The sequence below is a fragment of the Agelaius tricolor genome, unplaced genomic scaffold (genome assembly GCF_023055355.1).
Source record: "Agelaius tricolor isolate 1412-34295 unplaced genomic scaffold, bAgeTri1.0.p SCAF_20, whole genome shotgun sequence".
NCBI classification, from domain to species: domain Eukaryota; kingdom Metazoa; phylum Chordata; class Aves; order Passeriformes; family Icteridae; genus Agelaius; species Agelaius tricolor.
In genome coordinates this window covers 7,252,101-7,275,021 of record NW_027269280.1, presented here as the reverse complement: position 1 = coordinate 7,275,021, position 22,921 = coordinate 7,252,101, and the positions used below count along the sequence as shown (strand labels likewise).

Here is a 22,921-nt window from a genome sequence, read left to right as displayed (position 1 = left end):
AGAAGACAGAGAGCTTTTTGGGTACACTGCCCAATGGGTTAGACCAGATGTACCACAAAACTGAGCATTCAAACCTTCTCCAGTGATGGGACCAAAGCACAGCTATCTTCACAGCAAGCAGCAAGACAACCTTCTGAACTCAAGTCTCCTGACACACAATCTGCTCTGGAGCTAACTCAAACAGAAAATTGCAAGCAAGCTGGGACATTTTAAATATCCTGGAAGAAAGAAAGAGAAAAGAAACTGAGAGTGCCTGGGCCAGCAAACCCTACAGTAAGCACCTGCCTGAGATGGAAGAGGGATGATTTACAGCCTCTGTGCTGAATCTGGTTTCCCACTCCCCAGGCCCTGATCAGCACATGTTGGGATGAAGGGCAAAGGATGCCTCATTTTCTCTGGCTTGTAAATCTCAGTATGTTTATAGATGAACCTATTCAACTTTTTTTTTGCAAACAGTTAATACCAGAACACTCCCTGCATTCTGGCATAGTAGTAACATCCCACATAGTAAGTATCATTCCTGCCCAGCATTTCGCTTGAGGATGAAGCATTCACCTCCATAGGAATGAGAGCTATAAAGCCAGATCCTGTGGTTTTGGCCATGGTGCACTTTGCAGCAAGAAATGAAAAAGCAGGAATAGTCTGTTCTCATATGGAGGAAGAAAGAGGAACCAGGATAAAACACAAACATGAGAACAGTAATTCAAAACTTTCTGCTTTGCCCAGATGCTAAGGCAGGTGACAGCTGACAGGGCAGCTGAAATACACTAGGCTAGATGAAAGCATCAGAGTTATGATGTATTTTAAACTTGTTCAAAGGACTTCTGAGCTCTCCCACAACTTCTTGAATCTATTTTTGCTATTAAATGACTAATCATATTAACGGGAAGAAGGAGAAAGCACATTTCATTAAAGGATTGCTGAATGAGTGCAAATACCCACTGGAGTCCCTAAAAATACCTGAATGCTTATATACTCATAATCTTGAGCTGCAGGAGATGCGCTCCAGACTTTTTGATACAATAACTTTATTACTTAAATAACACCTCTGTTCCTCATAAGACAAATGATTCATCCAAGGTCACAAACAGTTGATGTCTCTTGATACCAGATTACACTTGGTGACGGTTCACGTGTCTAAACTTAAAGGTGAACTCTGCCTCAGAACAAGGAGCTGCAGCGTTCCCAAGAGACAAGACACAGACTGTCACTGACTGATGGTCTCTGGCTCCAGGCATCAGAAGCATTTTTACATCCTTCTCTTAAAAGAGCCTCAAGTCCCACATCCCAACCCTGCCACCTTTCATTCAATATATGCTGCTTGTCATGACATCTAACCTCTGTAGCACACTACAAGTCTGTTAAAAACAATTACGTTTTTGAGAACTTGCAATTAATACAGATCTTTTTTCTCAGTATATATGGAGACAAATAAGGTGCTTCTAATGAGGATTAACAACTGTAAAACCAAAACTGATCCACACTCGTTCTGGGTTTTTATTCACAATGCTGAAGTTGATTACCTACATACACCCTAAAAGAGTTCAGACAAATAATGCAGTTTTCCTTTATAAATTGCTACTTCTCCTTAATTTCTAAAGAGACCCCTTCAACAGCCTACTACATAGCTTATGAACACTGAAGATAAGTATTATCAGGTTTTGCCAAATTAGATACTGAATTTATTAATAATTTACTGGAACTTTCAGCAGCATGGTTAAAAATAGCTCTCCCGTCAGATCTTAATCCACATCAGATGCTGTGGTAATTATCCTTAGAATCTAAATCTTTATAATAAAACCAAAATAACCAGACTGAGTAGAAGCTAAAGCCAAATTTTAACCTTTTAAGTTTTCTCAGTTTCATACAAATCCCTGCCTGTATATTGACAGCCACTGGAACAGAGCTAGTTAATTAGAGATGCTAGTAAAATTAGGAAGAGTATCCATGCAAAAAGTGAGGAAAAAGAGGAGTCTCTAAGCCCCTCTTTCCACATGAAGGATTTTAAATCACGTTCCTTGCTTTCTTTATAATCCCTCCCAGTTGTTTTTTTTTCTCTCTACACTGCCCCCACCTAAATACAATCACTATGGAAAATAAGCTCATTATAGTGCACCATGGGTAAGCAACTGCAGTCAGAAATGAATCAATTGATCCAAAGGTCCATATTAGTGGCTGCCAGTTGCAACATGAGGAAAGTATGATGACATTCCCCACAGGCAGTGACCTACACTGAGAAGAGATACAGATTTGTCTTGAGGAGTTTATGCTACCAGATTATGATTTTCCTCATCTTCCAGCCCATCTTGCCAGGAATCTCAGCTACAATATATTAATTTCAATTGCTATGTTTTTTTTGCTATGGTATACCATATATATGGAATCTAATATATATTCCATATATATGGAATCTATATATGGAATCTAATATATATTCCATATATATGGAATCTAGCATTTTTGCTATGGTATTGCTGGTTTCTTTTTTTTCCCTACATTAAAGCTAGTTACACAAGGAATGTGGTTGAGGACTTTGTGATCATGAAAGAGGCAAATCCATCAATATCTATACACCGCCTTCTCCACAGGAAGTGTTAACACAGTTACTCCCTATTTTAAGTTATTTTACTTTGCCTACATAGATGAAGCTGACAAGCAGCCTCTTTACATTTCTTCGTATTTAATTTTGTCAAAGAATCTGTACATGACTCAGCTGAAGTCAATAGAAGGACACAATTAATATGATTTTGTCTCAAGTTTGTCATAGGAGATTTATATTGCCATAACAGATTTATGCACTAATAAAGCTGTACTATTATTAAACTTTCTACAGTGTATCAGTTACACAGATTACAGAAGTCATCTATGCAGGAAAAGCAAAAGCTGCTATACAAACATTTCTAGATGGTGAGCATTAACACAATTTAATTACTTTTAAATAATGTGTTTCCATGCAGCATCCTGTGTAAATTGAGTAAAATCTTGACCTTCGCTTCTTAAAGTATGGTCAATACACTCACTTTGTCATGTAATTAATAATTTCTTTCCATGAAAACTATTCTTTTGTAGTCTTCAAAATGCTCTAACAGACTTTCTGTATTTATACTTATATCCCAAAAAATTCCAAAGACGTTCACAAACCACATTTTCAGTACACCTTTACCTATCTTCTCTCATTTAAAATATTTGCTATTTCAGACCTTAGTAAACTGAAATAAAATAGAAGTACAAGGAGAGAGACCATTAGAAATAAAAGCTTTTAAGGTAAGTTTAGTAGGCATCTCCAGTGCTCTTAAAATCACCCATGTACGTAGGACATCTCACAAACTCACATAATTCACTGTATGCAACAAAACCCAGCCCCAAATTATTATAAAAGCTCACATTTGACCACATTTGTCCAAAGCATACTCTACTCCATCAACGTGACTGTATGCCAAATTTACTTGTTCGTCTGCCTTCCTCATGCTGCTGTTAGAGCAGCAAACCAGCAGCCCTGCCTTGTAAGGAACCTTATCAAGCAAAAGAGAAACACATGCTTTAGTAAGATAACAGCTCATGGAATCTTTAATAAATATATTTCAGAGAGAGAAAACAAAATCAAATTACTGCCCTAAACATCCTCTGATGCCAGGTTCAGATAGTGATTCTTGTGACATTAAGATCCATTAAGACCAAAGCACTTTCTGATCTCACATAGTTGTTCTCTAGAATTAGCAAAAAGGAGACTGCAAACCAGAAAGGGACAAATGTCAGGGGAAAGGGAGATCATATTTAAAATTCCTTCCATTCCACTGGTATAGCAACCCAGTGCTCAGAAATTGTTTAGCCTCTGAAAGCGAGTTATAACCAAGATTCCCAGAAGGATTAAGAGAAATGGGAGGGGAGCCAGCAAACTGAAGCTTTAGGTATCAAACATTCTCTTCAATAACTCACAAGGCATGAAATTGGCTCATATTATTTGGCTGAGGTCCAAACTAAGTCTAATTTGTCAAATCCAGAGAGAAGCAAAACAATGTATACAGAAGTGACACATGTAATGCATATACTTCATAGACTTCAGGATTAAAACACCTAATTGCTTTCTTGGGAAAACACATTTAACACCAAGCTAGTGAGCCTTTTATTTTCAGGTAGGAATGCAATTTGCTTTCTTTCCAGAGCTCTGTGTAAGACATCATGTTCTCTCCTTCCCACTTCATGTTTCAAGCCAAATGCATAATGCTGCATGTCCACTAATTTCCATAAAAATCCCATATACAGAAAGGACAAAGTAACAGACACTAAAAAAATTAATTCTTTTAACTTCATCATTTTATCTGATTGTACTACAGCACATAAATCCAGCTCATGTATGAACCAACACCTGTATTGAGACTAAGCTTGCTTCCTGTGTGTCCTTAGCTTCTCCCAGGGGCACCCTGCTTTTAGGGACTGATTCAACCATCAACTTTTCAGGGAGGAAATAACAGCAGGGAAAGCACTTAAGACTAAATATGGCACTTAGTGAGCCAGCTGTGATATGTGGAAACAGGCAATGCCATCTTTGTAGTGTTTCCAAAAAGTGCTGTTACCAGCTATTGTAAACCCAGTCCTACTCCATGGCAAAATGGCTTCCTACTCTGAACAGTGTAAAAAGTGAAAAATTGACTGGGATGTCTTACCTACTGCCTAAATTGCAAACTGAAAGCCTGGTTCTTACACCTAGTTTTAAAATTTTATCGAGACTGGTGGGAAAACCATTTCTGATTATTGTGCAGTACTAACACTAGTAGTAATACTCATACATATGTATTACCTTTACACATAAAATAAAGAGCTAGCAAAAATATGCTCCCCTAAAAGAAACACCACTGACATTTTAGAAGATAAGCATCAATTTATTACTATTAGGGAAAAACCTGGCCTAACTTCTTTTCCAAAAATATTAACTTTACAATAGAGCTAATAGTTCCTTAATTTCAAAGTGAAGATCTAGAATCCTTCACAAAACAACTGCCATGCTCCCCTTGCATTCTGTTTAGCATGCAGACTGTACTTGTCATTATTTGCAGAACAGACATTTATGTTATTCCAACCACAAAGTACTATTGGTGCAAACAAACTTTAATATGCCCCTCAAATTGCACTTGTTATGGAAAAAAAATATGAAAATCTGAGTACTCACTGTAGGGTGAAGAACCTTAGTCCAACCACTGAGGATGGATGCCCCAAACAAGTTTGTCACATTTTGGATCAACATGTAGGTAAAATTAGCAGATTAAGATATAGGCTATACTGCTGAGCTAAGGGAGGGCTGAGAAAAACCTTTCATAGAGCACAGCCAGTTTTCCTAGTACACAGCATCCAGAGCAATTCCATGGAAGAGGAGTGCCCATGTGGTCTGCCAGCTCCACTGGGATCCCACTCACCCATTGCCAGACTACAGGCTGATCACATTGACACAGCAAGCCTGGGAGCAAAAGGCATTCCCAGAAAAATATCATTCTACTGTAAAATATGCTATGAAAAGAATGAACCCACTCTCAGCCCACTCCCTCCATGCTCTACAGGGGTCTTGAGCAACACTGGTGGCAAAAGCAGGATAAAATCCAGCCAGCAAATATTGTTAGTCTGCAACACACAAATTAGACGAAAAACCAATACTACAGGCACTAACAGATAGATTTCATTTATAAAGAATCACATCCAAATGTTTTCTTTTAATACTGCTTGCCTATGGTTTTTTTTAAAATTCAAATTACAGCATTACAATGTGACAATAGCAAGAATATGTCAGGATACTGGGGCTTGTAAAAGTGCATCTCTTATCATTTCTGCATGAAAAAATTACTGCAATTTCCCCAAACATCTAAGTTCTTTACTTCACCTGTTTTCTTAAATACTATACAAGCTACCAGAAGAAAACTAAAGGCCACTGCTACCATAAAACTAATCTGGGTATATTTTCTCATTTGCTACCAGGTAAGGGAATTCTTCTCTGTGTGATGATTATCTTGAGTGCCTGTTTAATCTGCTTCCCATTTTGGCAAAAACCTTTACAGTGGAAGACACAGAGAACACATACGAGAAAAACATATATTTTTAAGTGCAACCACTTATTCCTTAAACAATCTATCTACCAATTTTAAATTAAATACAGGAAGACCCTCTAACAAATTTATGAAAGGAAATCAGATTTCATTAACTGGTCCAAAGCAGCTCTATTCCAGCCTTGCCCTGATTCATTTTTTACTCTATGGTATTTGTGGATATAAACTGCACCTGCAGGTTGAACGTATCCTGTGACAAAGCTACAAACAATGATTGCAAACCAAAAAACTTAACTCATGTGTTTGGAATTAACTTGCATTAACTGCATTCCACTCAGGAATACCTGCAGGACCAATAAAACTAAACAGCACCTTAATGAATTATCAGCCTCTACCAATCTTTTGAGCCCTGACAAGTTCAGCCCAAACTGAACAGATTAATGAACTTCTAGCTGGGCCCCAGATCAGGACTATGATTTTGGATTGCAGGATCACTCACCTTCTACACTGCAAATAGGTGGGGGTGGGTGGCCATACCAAAAGAAAAGTATGTGTGTGTGGGAAAAAAAACCCCTTTTCTTACCTGTTCCTTAAAATGTAAGGGAATAAAGTACTGAGATTTAGGAGAATTAGGGCTGTGACACTGGAAGGGGCTGATGACAGCGATGCAATTGGAACTGGGATAAAGAATAAAAATAACTCATGAAAATGTAGCAAGGTAAAAATAAAAAGCTACTACCTGGAGTTGTAACTGTCAAAAAGAAGTGTGACAATGTGGCTTGATAATTCTGAGATTACTAGATTCTTTATCTCTTGGGTTCTGTATCTTTCTCCTTCAACTGCCAGCCCTTCCCAGCAGTTCTTCTTCTTGACCTCACAATCCATGAATAAAACACAGTTTCAGTCTTGCACCCTGTCATCCATTCATCACTCTGCTAAGTCCCTTAGCTGGCTCTGCTTCCCAATTTATGCATCGTAAAATTCTGTACACGTTTAACAGAGCAGCAATTTATAAATAGCTTTTATTATACAAGGCAGGCTTGATGCTTAAACAGGAGGCCAGAGATATTGGCACTTAAACTTTTCCATTCTGCTGTTCCCCCCAGTTTCTCACAATTAGCCATCCTCAAAGAACGTTAATGGTGATTTGTAATTATCTTTTCTCTTTTATAAGGCTACTTCTTTATTAGTGGCCAATACATGCTTTTCATACATGAAATAACAGAGAAATGAAGAGACCAGGCAGTCATCTCCTCACAGAGTCGTACATCAGCCACAGAGAACCATCTGTAAACAACAAAGCAGGAATGTTTCAGTGACAGACTGAACCCAAGCAGTGTCACTGAAACACCAGGTGAAGCAAAGGATTAGGGTATGGATTTCACATCCAGAAACCACTTCTGTGTACCAAAAGATGACAGCCTTCTCACATCAACTATTATGGCCTCTTGCCAGAATCAATTCAAGCCTGCCACTTTCTGCACACCTGAGGGGAATAAAGCAAAAAAAAAGGGGGCTGTCACTGAGGAGAATGGCCAGTGCTGCAGCATGCTGGAACTGATAGCCCCAGAAACAGGTCAATTCTACACATTTATGTAAGAGAGGTTACACAGCCTCAAGGATCTACAGGGTAGAGGCCACAAGCAAGTAGTTCCCTTTCCCTTGATTAATGTTATGCATTGATGGAATACCCTAAAATAGCTGAGTAATGAAGGAGGTTGTATGCTAATGTCTCTCCTTTAAAAGATCTTCCTAACAACCTCTTCCTCTCCTGGCTTGGTTCACTCTCTGACTTACCAGTTTTTGTGTAGCTATTGATATTCTACATACAAATCTTCCTCACAACACAACAAGCTGCAATAATGTTTTCCTTAAAATGAATCCAAAACCGAGGTTCTATAGTGAATTTAACTAAATTATGGGGAAATACTATTAAGAAAGGTAAGAACTCAAAACACTTGCTGCTCAATTACCACCTTCAGTGCTACCTGAAAATATTAAAGAAAATTATTACTGCTGAGCACTTCAAGACCAGCTAAAGACACCCACTGATATGAAAAGTTGACCCTGCACTTAAGTATTTACATCTTTTTAAGGTTCATAGCCCACCCATCCCTCCTTGAGGTATGATCTGACACACAGCCAAGAGGAAAGGCTGTTTAGAGCTCTAATAGCACAGAAACCCATTTGCAATTGCTCTTTTCATTTGTCCTCTACAAATCAGTCAAGGACCCAAGCTCTTGAAGAAATACTGTTAAATTGAACTCTGGTATTGCTACAATTGCTCAGCTGAAGGCTGCACGTGGAAATAATACCCAAGGACTAAGAAACTTCACAGCATCCCATAAAAGACTGATAAAGAAGAGAAAAATGTGCAGAGAGCCTCAGAATGATTTGTGCTCAGCATGTGTTGAGCCTGTCTTCACCCTGGGCTGGTGGGGAGAGCTGGGGATGCTCTACAAACCTCCCAGGCCCCGTTCTCTATTGCACTGCCTGTGACTTGCCCATTCCTGTGCTCAGTGTGTGCAGCAGGAATTTCACTGCCCAGCAAAGCAGAGAGCACCAGGCACAGCTCAGCAGCAGCAGAGGGGACCCAGCACTGGGGAAGCAGCAAGAGAGAAGCTACTGTGAGCAACATCTCCCAAAATTCACTCTTTTCTTCTGTGGAGATAAGGAAAAGGGAAAGGTGGCAGGGACAACAGGGTCAAGCATCATCATGTTCTATTAAAGCTCTCACTGATGAGAGCTCAAACTCTAAAATAAGCAGCTATTTGTGATGTTCATTTTGGTGGAAATCAGGGCAATTTTACCCATCAGAGAAAGCTTTTCCAAATCAAATAAAGAGGGACAAAACACAAACACTAATTATTTTTAGGAGGAAATTTGTTACATTTAAATACATAAATCACCGAGGTTGTAATAGAAAATGACTGGGCTTAGCAACTCTTTTCTAATCAGTTCCAAACTTTAGAGTGCAGATGTGCAATTCTTTCCATGAAGAGGTCACACATTCCAAAAAGGCACAGAATAATATTATTATATAGTCCTACATTACTTCAAAGCTTCGTCCCAATTTCTGTGTGATTGGCAGCACACAGTGAACAAGCTGATGCATCTGTAGTTTATTGCATTTATCAAGCTTTTGAAAATGCTCCATAAAGTCCTCATCTACGAGGAGCACAAGTCTTTAAATATTCCAATTTATTTTTTGAGTGTTTTAATTCTTTCAGGACATGTGAGAGAGGCATGTGTTTATTACTGGTCTGTTCTACTCATTATCATTGCACCCACTAGAATAAATATTTTTAACTACCCAGCAATACCTTTTGTAAAGCAGAGCACCTCAAGCCCTTGACAAGTATTAATTAAGTCTTGTTATACAGAGATAATATTTTTCTCAAAAGAGATGAAATAATTTAGGAGACTTTGTATACAACAGGATTAACATGGAGCTGTTATAGCTGCTGTATCCAGAAATCTCTGTGCACTTGATAACCACCTATAACCACCTACATTGTATTTACTTATTATTTTGTAAATGTCTAGTTCCATTTCAGAGTAATACTCTATGCATGACACAGCCTCATTAGAAACATTACACTCTAACTGATAAAAACCAAAGGAGATGAAGTCCAAAATTCAGATTCCAGCAGGCAAGAAGGCAATAGCTGAAATTAATTCCTTACTGAAGTCCTATGACTTGAACAGAATGCAAAGTGCAGCAATTATATTCAAATATGATGAATACCATAATTACGACTTCAGAGATAAGTGGAAATATTTTGAGAAGCAGTAGTTCAACTAAAGCCGTATTTTAAAAAGGAAGTGCTAGACTTTACTTACTATGGAACAATTGGGGGATTAACAATACTTGTATTTGTAACTGTTTGTGTCTAAAATGTGCTCTTTTGGAATCAGAGAAGTAACCCTCCATGTCAAACACGCTGCCATTAACAACTGCTCCTATAAAGACATCAAACTTTTCTCTCTGAAGTGAGGAGGAAGTACCCAAGTGTTGGCAGGGACACCTCATTTTTCCTCAAAGACCTGTAAAGATGAGGTCTTCGATACCTGACAGTAACTTTAAAAATATCAAAGAACAAGCAATTAAATCTTTCCAGGTAATATATCTGCCGTTGAGGTCATTAGAAGAGGGAATGTAGGCAGTTATTCTGCAAGTTTAAAAACCTGCAGGAAAATCACGAAAAAATAATACAGTTATTACAAATTTTGATGGGGAGACTGATCATCTATAAATGAAAGCCTTTCCTCACATAATTTTCCTTTTTAAGATAAAGAAAATGATTGCAGGAGAATGACACTTATCAAGTTACAGGACCAAAGCTCACAAGAAGCTGTAGTGACTTTCAGCTAATGTGGTACTTCTGAATGCAAGATTAACAAAAGGTATTTCTGAGTTCATTAGCTTTGTTTTCAAGTCACCTCACTGTGCACTAGTACAGAATTTCATGGCAGCCATAATTTGAAGGCTGTTCATAACAACTAGCAGGAAATTCTATATCAATATCATCTGTCACTTTGAGCAGGGAGGACAGAATTTTCCAGTAATCTTTACTAAGTATTTCTACCAAAACAAAAGATAAGAAACCTTATTCCAAGAAGTTTAGAATTGAGTAACCAGCTTGCAAGTCTATGTGTTTGAAACTGGCAGAGCTTTAAGCCAAAGCAGAAACTAATCACATATACCTTCCTGCCAGTATGCAGACTTTGATTTCAAAGGCTGCCCTATAAGGAGTATTCTGAAATTTGTGACAAGAGAACAGCTTAGAAAGACAGAACAGAAGAAAAATTAGTGCAGAGAGAGAAATAGGGATACACAGATTTGTCGTACAGCTCTTTGAAGGAGAAGATAAACATAAGTTTGAGAAAAACGCTGAAGAAAGGGCTGTCAGCAGTGGGACAAGAAAATAATGTAAACATGTTGGGTAGACCAAGCAAAGAAATGCAAAGGACTTTCCAAGAGATCAGGGACAGAAAAGTATGAAGTATGGGCACAACAAATTGTGCTTCTGCAATCAAGAGGAGAGTTTGCATTACAGAAATAAATATGAAGCACTACCAGAAAGCAAAGAGCATGTGGGTGTTAGAAGAAAAGACAAAAGCACAATGTTATACAACTACAACAACAAAACCCACAAATGTTTAAGCCCACACAAAACCTCATGGATCCTAATTAGACTGAACAGGGCTGACCCATAGTCCTATTTTCTTTCATATATTCAGCCAACAAACTGCAGAGAATTCCAGCAGCCAGAATTGACAGTGACATTTTAAGTCAATGAGAATCTATTTTACTCTTCCTCCCACAACACAAATGAATAGTAGTGCTAATGAAATTCCACTCTCATTAGAAATTGACAAAACACAATCCTGCATTTATCCCTTCCAGCAAAATCTGCCTTTTAACAAACTCAAACTATTCTGAAACACCCTGTGGTCACAATATGACAAAACAAAATGCCACCCGCTTCTGCACAGCCCTTCTTCCAATTAACTTGACTTTAGCAGACCAAGATAAATTTTTATCTACTGTATTTTATACCTATGGTTTTGAATGAATCATATTAACATTTACCATTTTAGTCACAGACTTTAATACAGTCTGGTTATTTAATTCACATTTGATCAACTCTTTCTGACAGAGGATTGGCTTTTATTCATTACATCAAAATAACTTGCTTATAGAGAGAAAGAATCCCAACCCATATGCACTGTTTTCCAGTGCCATCTTCTTCAAATGCCAAGGAATTACACTGCATACAGAAATAAAAAGAATTGATTGGATTTTGGACCAAGGTGCAAAATGTAATCTCTGCACGTTATTATTCAGAAAAAAAGAAAATTGAAACAATATTCTTATTCCTTCATTTTAAATGAGTTCTCAGAAAGGCCAGATAACCTTTTCCTATTTAATTGTGGTATACTAGGAAAGAAGCCCTTTGGATCTCTCAATGAGAACTGTACAGAGAAATAATTCTGTGTTTCAGGCAAAAATAGCTGTAATATTAATCAAGCAGGAAAGTAGAGTGGAAAATAAATTTAAAAAAAGAGAACAGTGTTATGCTGTGAGCTGCCTGTTCTCAGAAGTTAATCAGGGTGGGAAGCTCTCAGTGTAACACCCCAAAAGCACTGCATGATGCAACAATGTCCTCTCCTCATGTGGTGCTATACAGAAAAAAGGAAGGCAAGAGTTTTCATAGTTAAACTGAGCTGCCAGACAGTCCATTAGCCATTAGCAAGTGTGAAAAATTCCATGGCATATCTGTGTCTGCTTGACAAATTCCATTGTGAGTGAAGACCTTTTTTCCACAGGCTCTAAGTTTGTCTGTAACTCTTTCCTTCCAGCCCAGAAAAATCATGCACACCATTGAGTTCAGGCAGCAGTTTTAGCTCAGCCTGTGAGTTGCCTAACACAGTATGAGCTTGCAAGCTCTCCCATATTTGAGGATTCACCTTCGGGTGGGATTACACACAGTAAAGCAATACAGAATGGTTCTTCAAAATCCCAGGAGTTTCCTTATTTCCTTCAATGGAGCTTTAATACCACCTGAATGCTGTATTGCAAATGTCATCACTTGCAATAAAAATAAACAGCTATTTTAGCCATTTTGTAACTCGAGACTTCTACTCTATCCCTTGCTTCCACTATCATCCAGCATTCAAAACCTTTCAAATTTCATTCCAGAATCTGTCTTTTGAACCTCAAGAATCAATGCCTCTAATAGTCTTCTTCTTGTCTTAAGTAGTCTTCTTCAGTCTTTTAGTACTTAAAAACTGGATCTACAATATCTCACCCAATGCCTTGTCAAGCTTATTATCCCACAACTCTGCTTGACCTGAAATTCTGACTTTCCACTGAAATGGCATAAATAATAGCAACTCTTTACCATACAATATTTATATAGCAATGGAAATAGTACAAAAATTCTATCTCAAATACAAAGCTAGGATCTAATTCAGATCTTATGTAAAGTCTAATGGGAAAAATTACTTCCATGATGTTATTTTCAATTAAGTGTCCTGCTGTGCCAGAACAGCATGACTATTTCTGAATTCCAAACAGCAAAGACTGCCATGAAAAGCCAGTGAAGCTTTGTGTCAATTACAAACTCATTAGCAAAGACCATGCTTGTATGTGCTTAATACTCTACCACAGGTATACTGACTGCAATCCAGCAGTCCCAAGGTCAACAGAGACCCCCATTCCACAGAAAATCATTCCAGAAACATACCAGAGACATCTTAACCAATGCTTACAGCTTTTAATTACTTGTAGTGGCTAATACAGAACGCTATTCCAGTATTCCTACCTTCCAGAAAGTCTAGACTCTCCAGTTGCTGTGAAAGAGAAGAAATTGCAAGTTCTGACATTAGCAAGATCCATTATGTTGAAATTTTAAATAGGATTTCTACTGACCTTCAACTCCAGTGACTGGAAAAGAAACATCAGCTGGTGAAAGACCTAAGTCAAAGCATGAGTGGTATATACATTTCCACCTGCTGGCAGAAAGGGTTTACACAGCAGTGGAATGCTTCTACAGTGGTTTAAGTCTGGAATAAATCAAATAAATCAGCAGAATTTTTTTTCAAGCTATAAGAATAATACAAAGCAGTATTATCCTTCAATGTCACTGGCACACAAAGGGTACTACAGAAAGTCTGTTTTTGATGAGGCTGCACACCTCCAGGTCTGGGGGCATAGCATTAGTCTAACTGATCCAACTGATGTTTACTTACTTACGTGTTTTTTAATTAACACCTGAATGCTACCAACGTGCACATCAGCTTCCTAAAACTGTAAGTAATAAGCTTAAATTACTAAATGCAGAAACATCTAATGACAGTGTTAATTAGGTCCAGTGCTCAGCAAAGTGTTTTTCAGTTGGATATTTATTTGAAATTAAAACGTATTCTAAAGCAGCACTCCAAGAAATGAACTGTATTCACCACCAATGAGGTGCTACAACATGGAACTTGTTCATGTTTCTCCAGAACTCATTGTGGAAAACCATGATAAAAATGCCAAAAAAAGCCTCCATTGTCTATAAATAGCAAGAATGAACACTGTTCTCCACTACATCAACAACTAGAGAATTTCCAAGTACAGAAACCACACTCCCAACCTCACTTGAGGACTTTTCCACACCTTGCACCCCAGGCTTTCATATGGTGCTACTTTGGGTTCATAATCAATCAGTGGCTTTTATCAACTATAGTACCTGAAAGTTTAACCTTCAAGTCCCAAGCAGTGAAAGCTCAAAACTCCATGGAACAGGATAAACTGGATCATCTCTACTGCAGGACTGCTGAAGAGGCATGAAGAGACTGGTTCACTGGTTAGCAAGCACCAACATTCCTTTCACAAAACTTAGTTGGAATGTTGAAATGTCTGCTTTCTCTCCCTTCTGACCTTGATGACATGTGTGACAAGGCTGTTTTCAAACATACTTCTAAACTCAGCTCCATAAAAAACCTTCATGAAAGATATAATACTGCATTAACACATGCTGGAAAGCATCTAATCTTTGTGCTGCCCCCTGTACCTATAAATACCCTGAGAGTGACGTGCAACTATCAAACATACCAACTTTCTCCAAGAACGCTGAAAATTTTCTTTGTCACTACATGAAGTGTAACATTTTTGTGCCAAAATATCATCCTATACATGTATATAGAAAAACATGGAAAAAAACCCCAGCAAATATTTTCACAAATGCCTAGTGCCAAGAGAAGAAATGCTCAAAACAAGAAGTACTGCAATCCATTATAGCATTATGAAGTCAATCTTCTGTCAGCTGTCAGTTCAGATTCTGTACAGATACCTATCTTAAGGAGAAGAAACACTTCAGGAAAGCAAAAGAATTGCCATACAATAAGCTACAATTTAATTAAAAGAAAGAACATGCTGAAGATAATGTCAACAAAAGGATATGATAATGATCGTTTTAATGAGATAAATATGCCCTCATACCCCCAATCAAAAATGCCCTGGGTCCATCTTGGCAGTGGTAGGGAGCAGTGGCAAGAAACAAAGTCTTCTTTTCTACTCATGTGGGCGAAGCTGAAGCTACAACAATTACTGGAATTCAGGAAGGAGAGGAGGAACAAGTGATGCTTTAAGCTTCTGAGACAGATCAGGGCACGTTTCCCTTCTGTTCCTGACTGCACCATTCCAGGGAAACAATCCCTGCCAGAACTCTCATGGAACAACACATCTCTGCAGTTGTTCATGCATAACCCTCCAGATGGAGGAAAAATTCAGCTTTAAATCTAAAATGCAAAGGGGACTGTTTTATTAGAGTCCAAATGCTCTAGACATCACTATGTAGGTATTTTACAACCTATCTTAAAATTCAGTGAAGTCATGAGATTTTTAACAGGAAAACCCTTTATTTTTAGTTGTGCAAGATAAGCGTCACAAAATTCTTCCTGACAACTTCCAACACATTTCTACAGCACAGCTGCAAGTCAGTTTCAGAAGACTTGTTCTATGTACATCCCTGTTGGAGCCCAGCACCGATTTTTACACCATATAAAGCAAATTAAAAAAAACCAAACCATTGCTTACCATAAGGCATGAAAGTTTATGATGGAAGAATACTGAAAGTACAAGAAATCAAGAAAGTAGCCCAAAGACAAAAAAAAAAAAATTGTCTGTCCTCTTGTATGAAGTATACTTTTTAACACCTGAAGGAAAACTTAAAAAATAAACAGTCGCCATGGGATGGTACGGCAGCTACATTGGTTGCATTTCAATTCCATCTGTATCTGGTCTATGAGGATATGTTCTGGCTTATTAAGGAGCAAGTATTGTAACATTTTTCTAAGATAATGCTTTATATTTTTTGTTTAATTATTTTCACCATCCAAGTTTCCTTCATCCACTTGGAAAGGCCTTTAATGAACCTAAAGAAAAGGGGAAAATTTGTCTAATATTTAAGTCTTGTCAATTCTATAGAGATGTTGCTGTAAGAAATGTAAATCAAGAGATTGGGTCCTAAAGTTTTATTCACTGTAGTTTTAATAGACCATGCCCATCTTATTCCATCTTGCCAGAGATGTCTCCAGGAACACTGAATGAATATTAAAAAGGCCTACCATGACTCCTGCTATGCAAGTACAGATTAAATTCTAAACTTGTAATCTCCTCATTGGATCCATACGGGGCAATTTGGTGTGGCATCTGGGAATATGGCAGCAAAGCTACGACAGAGGAGCTGCAGCGCACGTGTGACCAGAACACAAACACTGGCAGCTGCATCTCAGGGATCAGAAGTTACATATTTGTTTTCAATACTAATGTGTGCAAAGAGGTACAGCTCCAGTGATAGGTGTGCATTAGCATGTTTCCACATGCATATCCCAAATACAGATTATCAGTCCTTTGAGTCCAGAGCAGCATCCAGGGTTTGAATACTAATGCATGTCAGATGAAGCAGGTTTTCCCCAAGCCATGAAGCAGAAAGCAGGGCAGCACACAATGATGTATCATAGACTTCTTCTAAGGCCAACCTTAGCCAGGCAATTCAATGAAATTCTACTTCAGAGAGGTTAAGAATTTTGCAAACATTTAGTAGACATCCTAAAAAAAAAAATTTCCTGTTGCAGTAATCAGTATTTCAGTAGTTCTGATGCTCCATAAACTATTAATTTAATAAATCTATGCATATTGTAAATAAGAATCCAATGCACTTTTTTATTTCTATTTAACACCACCAAAGGCCCTACCATGGTGTGGATAACAGTGAAGGCAAAAATAGGACTCAGCAGCAATTCTGGAAAGCTTGTATGATCATTAATTAATGATAATCATGTAGAGGTAAATTCTCAGGCACACAACACAAAGTCATCAGACTTAGTTTGTAAACCATGTCATGCAGAGACAATAGTAAAACTTCCCATTCGAGATAAATAGACTTGGCATCAGATAAACCAGATAAAAATAATCTCCAAGAGCCACAGATGAAAAATCCCTAATGAACATCTATATATAATGTACACTATATGGAGGGGAAATTCCTTTCTAAAATTATTTAGTTCAGATTTGTTTGTGCTGCAAATGCTTATAAAACAAAATGCTAACTTTGGGTAATTTGAGAATTTGGGTCATAACTTGTGCTTCCCATATGTGACAGACTCTTATATGCTCAAGTCTTAATTTAATAAACTTAACTACAATGTTTTTAAGAAATACCTTACTTGCAAGAAATATCAAGCTTATTAAGTAAGAGTTTGATTAATGTATAGTAATCCATCAATTAAGATTAATTCATCACTCTTGATCATTCCAGAAAATATGGTAGAAACCCAAAATAAGCAGCCATAAATCCACAAGCAATTAATTAGGGAAAGAAAATTAATTACAAGAAAAAAATAAAAATGCTCTTAACAGCTTAAAAACACCGATTCTGGATGGCTGAGGTCTGAAATCTGGCAGCCTAGAACACATTTCAAATCAAGTCAATTCCAATTTGTATACTGCAAGCAAAACTGACCATTTAAATCACAACTACAATTCTGGAAATGACTATTTAGCATTAATTTCTGAAAAGGCATTTATTTTTGATGTTTAAGAAATCTTCTTTAGGCAACCATGGGCTAGAAGCTCTTATGCCAAGTTCACTTGTAATAGCATCTTCATAGAAGAGCTTAAAAAAAATTCTTTTGACAGTTACTGCATAGTAAACATAGCATCTCACATTTTGAAATGTTCACCTTTGCAGAAAAAAGCTTTTTCTTAACTGACATCTGTGAAAATGCCACTAATAATAATTAACTTTTAATAAAAAGTTGAGAACTAACACACAGTTTTGAAAACTACATATATTCAGATGACACTTCCTCTCCAATCCAGATTCCTTCTTTACATGACCATTAATACCTGCAAGGATTCATCCTGCAACACTCCCTGCCTTGTGAGAAGGCATTCAGTTTGCTCAAATCTACTCCCACAGACAATATAATAAAACACACTGGAGAATATAATCAAAACTAGTTTTGTTCTATGATTCCAGAGCTGCAGGTATCAAAAAGCCCAATATGCTGGAACAACAGAAATGGTTACAACTTCTTTCTCCTACTTAGGAAATACCTTTTTTTTCCATAAACAAGCAGTACAATAGTTACTTAGTTTTCATGTAACCCTAACTAAAGCAGACTATTATAAGTGGTTTTTGAAAGAAAAGCCTCCACATTCAGACAGTATAATGTTACACCCACTGAAAGCCACAGAAATGCTACTGCTGACCTCAGTGGGAGGAAGAGCAGCTCCAAACGGCTCCAGCTTTCCAGATTTTCCACCACAATATCTATTGCACAGAAATGCAATCCAATCTCATCATTAAAAGCCACAAACCAATAACCAATCAAAATAAACCTAAAATTGCTTTATAAGTTAGCAGTTTCAGTCAATGAGTTGCACTTGTAAAGAAAATGACTAGCATTCTTTAGGGCTGACAAGCAATAAATTGCAAGCACCATCATTCTGAAAATGTATGGCTCTCCTGATTAAGGGTGACATGCTCTTTAAAAGGAACACAGAGAATACCTCACTTCTGAAACAAGAAATCAGTCTTAGACATGAACTCTGTAAAAAAAGCCCTTTGGTAATGATAGGACAATTAGTACTGTTTGAATCTTCAGAGTATAAAAACTAGGGAGATTTTCAAAGCTATACATTCACAAATATACTGCAGAATAAAAACAGATACATGTTTGTCATGTCTCTACAAACAGCATTTCATTTGATTGCCTTATACCTTTTAACCTAATTTTAAACAAGTAGTGAGGCTGTGTGGTGAAAGATAACACCTTCTGTTCCTATTACTTTATTCCCTTTTACCCCTACAATAATTTTCTTTTGCTCTAAATAGTTCACTGAAATACAAATTTCACCTCAGGCTGACTATTATAGTGAAAAATCCCCTAAGAAATCTCCCACCTCTTTTATACTGCTTAGGATATTCAGAAGCAGTAGTTTTCAGTTCTGCTTGTACTGTGTAAACTGTATTCCCATCTTTTACCCAAAAATCTACTTTCCCTTAAACAAATTTAAAAGAAGACTAATAAAAAGAAATGAAAGCTTTTAGAAGTTTGAATTATTTGATCATTTTTATTCATTTAGCAAGTACAGCCATCTTCTGGTTTTAGTAATTTAAGAGATCAATTTTTTTTTAATTATGTTCCTTTATACCAATGTAAATTACTTTTCCTTGTGTAAGGAAGCTTCTGCCTGGTTAGGTCTCAGGAATAACTTCTAAGATCAGTGAAAGCCATACAAATTAATAAATTGCTTGCTCTTTGCCTACATTGACTGTGCTGTCCCTTACAGCAGGGAGGCTCTGGGGCAGCAAGGCCCACACCCCACCATGCAGAGGTAACCACAGAGTTCAGAACTGTGCAACATTCCCCTGCCACAGATTCTGCACAGACAGCTCTGGGAACAACCCCAAATGAAACTTGTCTGTACAGCTGAACACAAATCTGAGGGGCTGAGAAGGGCCAGTCAGGAGGTGGGAAGTCAGTTCACCTCTTGTCTAAAAGCCAGGCAGCAGCAGAACAAAACATCTTGACAAGGCCCATTTATAAAGTTTTGGAAGCTTTATTTTAGCTACATTATATGTAGTTGATTATTTTACATTTTGATTATAACAAACATTTGTTTTTATTTGGTGATTTGATATTCCAAGCAGGCTTATTGCATATTTTAGCCATACTCAGTTCAAAAGTCCTTCTGTTTGAGAGGAAGGTCACTGCAGGCTATTACTATAAAAAGAATTTAGTCTTTTATCACTTTATTGTTGCCTAACGAATGTCAACTGTGAGACTGCTACTTTTAAAATCTATTTACTGTCCCAGACAATTTTGCTTTCTAGATTTCATACACACAAACACATGTAATAATGAAAGAAATATAAACATATATAAGAAATTTTGCCAACTCTTACCACCCTTTCAGGCAACTTGTTAGGCCCCTCCCCTTGTTCATAAAGCACAGCTCAGTTATGGATATCCCTGGAAAACATAAGAGGTAGATCAAACTCTGAATAAACTCTAACTAGTGTGACTAAAGGCTTGTTGACCTGAGGAATGAGACAACTTCCCATACACTTCACAGCCCAAACACCTGCCAAAACTGCACTGCCATCCCTCGTTCAAAACAGCTGAATTCAAGGCTTTCATCCATCTCTAGAGTTCCTACTTCCCAAAATCAAAGTTCAAGGCTGAAATATCTATCTATCTGGTTTGAATGCTCTAGTATGTGGCAAAGTTTCTACTGACAGCTTTGGGTCATGAACTCCAAAAATCATTTGTGATTGGAATAAATATATAAATCAATCAATCAATAAATGCCCACGTGTAGCTGGAGCACTACAATGCCAAAGCTCCACTGGCCATTGACCTTTCTACTGCTGGCTACACTGGATTTCTAGGACAGCCACACTGACATAGGGATTCACAGCAGTGATTTAAGTAATGAATCTCACAAATAATTAGGGGTTATTTTGCTCTGGATGAAGAGTAGTCCTGCACAAGACCACACCTGAACCCAGTAACACCAGACAAAACCAACACTATGATCCACCAAGGACGCCTGTGAACTCAGTGGGAAAAATAGCTTCTTGTATCTGAGAAATTGATTTTAAGTGATCTAAAAAATATGAACTAAACTACCTGCAGATTGTTTTTATGAAGGAAGACTTTGGGGTTTGTCCCCCAATTCCTTTAAGCAAGTCAGCATTTGACTGCCTCCCAAAAATCTGTATTTTCTCCTCAGGTGTCATCACCTTCCACAGCAAATTTTATGTTTCATTTCATAATTTGCAAGTTGTTAGACAACACTTTGCTCAATACAGGAATTTCAGGGCCTTCAGGATGACACAATGAAAATCTAGCTAATTACTAACAGGATGCTTTATTTATCTTCAAGTCTGATAAGTAAATGCTTTTAAGTGCTGCAGAACAAAGGAGAAACCATATCCCAAACACAAAATACACAAGCAAGTAGAGCACGTATACGGAAATTCAGTTTGTCACCAAATAAAATTCATTAAAGGGTAACGTTGTTCCAGAAACAGCACTGAGGGAGATGGTCTAATCATAAAAAACATGTTGAATCAGTGCAAATCCAACCTCAGGCAAGAATCTTCCTCAAAAGTTTCATTTTTATTAGTAATTCAGACTTTGTCTGATGAGCAACTGAATCCAGAGGTCAGAAGCAAAATCTTGCCAATGCTTGCACTTTTAAAAACCCTTTTTCCAAGAAAAAAATGAATACACAATTTCCTCTAAACCAAAAGAAACACAGTTACAGAAATCATCAGAAATAGTATTAAACAGATATCAGTAGGGTAATACTTCATATTTAAAAAATGCCACTAATAGCTTGATAAGATTTTACATCAGTAGGGTAATAATACATATTAGAAAAAATGCCACTAATAGCTTGACAAAATTTTAAAACATAGCAACAAATCCTAAACTGCATTTCTAAAATTATTTTAATTGAATATGTCTATCTTGTATGAGCCATTTTAAAAGCTTCTACTCTTAAAACAAGTGGAAAATTATGATCTGCTAAAAAAAAAGTAAATAATCAGTGAATTTCTTCATGATGATGTAAGCTCGAGGTATCACTTGAGCTACAAATCTGGATACTCTGCTACCTACACATGCCTCTAAGACCTAAGAAGAGTTCAGGAAGAAATTATAATTATCCACAACTTATATTTATGTATGTTATAACTTTTTGTCTTTTATGAGAAACTCTGTTCAAAAAGTGTGTTTGACGTTCTGGTAATTTACATTTGATTAAAAATTCATCTCTTCCCAGCATCTGAAGATGTTAATGGGAAGAGAAATTCAAGTGTACTGTAAAAATTTTTGATGAGAACAATCTCCTAATATTAAAACAGACCCCTAACTTTTTGCAATGTCATATTCTAAAAATTGCAAGGGGTGAGGATTCAGTGTGATTTTGGATATGTCTGTACACAGCTGACTAAAACATTCGTTAAGTCAAGCAGCAGAGCAAGAGAACAAGCTTAACTTTTCAAACAAGGTTATGAGTGTAGTCTGCCAAACTCCAGGTCCCACAAGGTCTGAGTTTCTCAGGAACCAAGCCAACCTTGAAACTACTGTAGTAGTACAAGTGCAGCTGTATTTTGAACTTAAATCAGTATCATGGCTTAACACATACCAGCAAGCAGGGAAGAAATGATGGAAGTAGAGTCTGTCATGAGCTTGAACAAGCTTCATTCTGCCAGACGAGAACTAACGAGTTTACACTGCGACTGAGGAAGGAGTCTCGTAATAGTTTCTTATAAATATTCAATAGACCCACCATGGCAGCAGCTCCAAACAGAGGGAAGGGTGAAGGTCTCTTAAAGAGCAGCTCAAAGCCTAAAGCAGCCAGTTCTGACTGGAACCTTATGCTGAACCAATGCCAGCTGACAAGGGCATCACCTTCTATTGATGCTGAAAATGATGACTTGGTTCAAAAATTGTTTCGTTTTGCTGCCACAAATTTAACAGCTCAGGCTTTGTCCCCATGAGATGAGTAAAACATGCTCATTAGGTAACCTGCTTCCAGAGAGACAGGATTTTAAACAAAGGCTAAGCACCTTTATTTTAATATTACAAATATGTCTTCAAGGTGCTTTAATGCAGACCAGTTGTTGAGGTGCAAACTGAGCAGAGCTCTCCCAGTCCCACAACTGCCACAGGACATGTTCTCCACAGGAGCACTGCTCTGATGGAAGTTACAGGTAACACGAAATATGTCCACAAAAGCACTGAGCAGACATACAGCTCAATACATTATCACAGCAATTCTGAGGCTCTTCAAAAGTGTGCACAAATAAAAGCAA

At 37.4% G+C, this 22,921-nt stretch overlaps 1 protein-coding gene across 17 annotated transcripts in view; it reads right to left on the bottom strand.

Moving 5' to 3' along the window:
* ARVCF (ARVCF delta catenin family member) overlaps nt 1-22,921 on the bottom strand; it is a 247,303-nt gene that overhangs the window by 212,853 nt on the left and 11,529 nt on the right. For 13 of the 17 annotated variants that reach the window (XM_071445376.1, XM_071445374.1, XM_071445378.1 and 10 more), the window contains one exon: nt 20,000-20,066. The exons of the other annotated variants lie outside the window; for them this stretch is intronic. The gene's annotated coding sequence lies outside the window, so the exon portion shown is untranslated. The remainder of the gene's footprint in view (nt 1-19,999; nt 20,067-22,921) is intronic. 17 annotated transcript variants of the gene reach the window in all.